Below are 1,767 nucleotides of genomic sequence, written 5' to 3'. Positions count from 1 at the left end.
AGTAGTCCTCGCTGGGCATGTAGTCGTAGTCCCCAATGCCGGGGTCCTCCTCCTTCCCGGCCCCCTCGCTGGCGTCGGGCACCGGAGGGGCTGCTGTGGTGGGTGGGGTCTGCTCCTGAGAGCGGGGAACAGAGCGGGAGTCAGGGAGGTCTGGAGAGGACCCCCAGCATGGCCCCGAGGCCAAGCAAGGGCCCTGCGGACTCCATCCAGGCCGGGAGGAAGCCAGACCCAGGGCATGCTGTCCATGGCCTGAAACCCCCGATCCTGCACTAGAACGGGCAAAAGGAAAAGACCTCAGATGCCAAGCCACATGCCCCCCTCATGCCTACGTCTGCTGGTGGCACGGCAGGTGGCGAGCCCGCTGCCCCACCTCCCCGCGGGCACAAAGCACAGATGATCACCTGGCCCCCAGGGAACTGGTTCCCTGCCGAGCTTCCAGCCACCCCATCCTGGCCCCCACACCAGCCACGGCGTCCTCCCCACCACGGCCTGCAGCTCCCACACAGACCTCGGCAATCTCTGTGGTCTCTCTAGCAGCTTCCACGGGCTTCTTGGTGGGGGTGGGCTCTTTGCCCGGGTCCTCCGTGTCCTCGTAGTAGGGGTACTCATAGTAGTAGGTATCACCTTCACCTTCTCCTTCCGGGTACTGAAAGCAAATCGGGGCCACGTGAGGAAGGCGGGACCCCGCCAGGAGCCAAGCTGCTCTCCTCACCGTCCAGGTTCAGCCAGGAAGGGGGAAAACCAGAAAGCCTTGGTTTCGAATGGGCCTCCACCTGCTCCAGCTCTGTGGGCAGCTGAGGCAGCCCCATGGGAAGCATGAGGGAGGGAATGGGGGGCTCAGGGCCCTTTCAAAGAAAGTTGAGTCCTAAAAGGTGCAGACGTTCTGATCTTTTAGAACCAAGGGCCAGGACAGCCGCCAAGCTGTGGGGACGGTCCTGTGGCGATGCTGCGGTCCCTCAGAATCCCCTGACCCTCACTGAAGCCCCAAACCACAGCGACAGAGAAGGTCTTGCCCCTAAAATGGGGACAGGGGCTTGGCCGGAGGCCTTGGCTGGAGGGACTCAGCCCGGGCTTGGAAGCCCTGCCTGGGCCATGGGACCCCAGCTTCACGAGGGCCACCCGTCCTTCTCTTCTGACCGGTCGGGACAGAAGGAGGCCAGGAGGACTAAGGACGGCAGGGTGAACATGACAGAAGCCAAGCGTCCCCTGAGACCCGGAAGCAGGAGAGGCCCTTCACTTGGAAATGGCGGAGAGAACTATAAGCAGGCTAAACCACAGTGCTGCCTGGGGCGGCACAGGACAAACTTCGGCTTCTTGCCCAGAGGGCTTATTTTAAAGGGGGTCCCCATGGCTATTGTGTCCCTCCACCCCCTGCCTGCCTGCCGGACCCGCCCCCTCCCAAGGGGTCTGCCTACAACCCCACCATGAACCCTGGGGGGCTGACTCACGTATTCGTCTGGGTTGGGGTCCTGTGACTGGGGCTTGTCAGGGACAGCCGTGTCACAGTCGGGGCTATAGTGCTCGCAGTAATCGTAAGCTGCCCGGTGGTCCGAGACGAAGAGCAGCTGCTGGATATCACCCTGGAAAAGGACAAAAGCCCTTGAATAAGTGGCACACAGGGGACTCACATGGGGATCCGGGAGGCCAGTGGGGAGTAGCCCAGACGCGCCTTGGGAGGAGCTTGTCCTCAGGACCAGCCTTCCTCTCAGCAAGCTGCTACCTCCAATCACCACTCAAGCTAGGACGGCCTGCCCATCCACCCCCCCC

General features: G+C 62.7%; 1 long non-coding RNA gene across 1 annotated transcript; it reads right to left on the bottom strand.

Moving 5' to 3' along the window:
* Nucleotides 1-6: 6 nt before the first annotated feature.
* Nucleotides 7-1,580, bottom strand: LOC110584647. Its single transcript, XR_002480586.1, has 3 exons — nt 1,449-1,580; nt 509-646; nt 7-115 (listed from the first exon to the last, which is right to left on the bottom strand). It is a non-coding gene; the product is annotated as an uncharacterized LOC110584647 (long non-coding RNA).
* Nucleotides 1,581-1,767: the final 187 nt, after the last annotated feature.

Source organism: Neomonachus schauinslandi, unplaced genomic scaffold (assembly GCF_002201575.2).
Source record: "Neomonachus schauinslandi unplaced genomic scaffold, ASM220157v2 HiC_scaffold_3691, whole genome shotgun sequence".
In the NCBI taxonomy this organism is placed as follows: Eukaryota; Metazoa; Chordata; class Mammalia; order Carnivora; family Phocidae; genus Neomonachus; species Neomonachus schauinslandi.
This window is presented reverse-complemented; position numbering and strand designations above follow the sequence as displayed.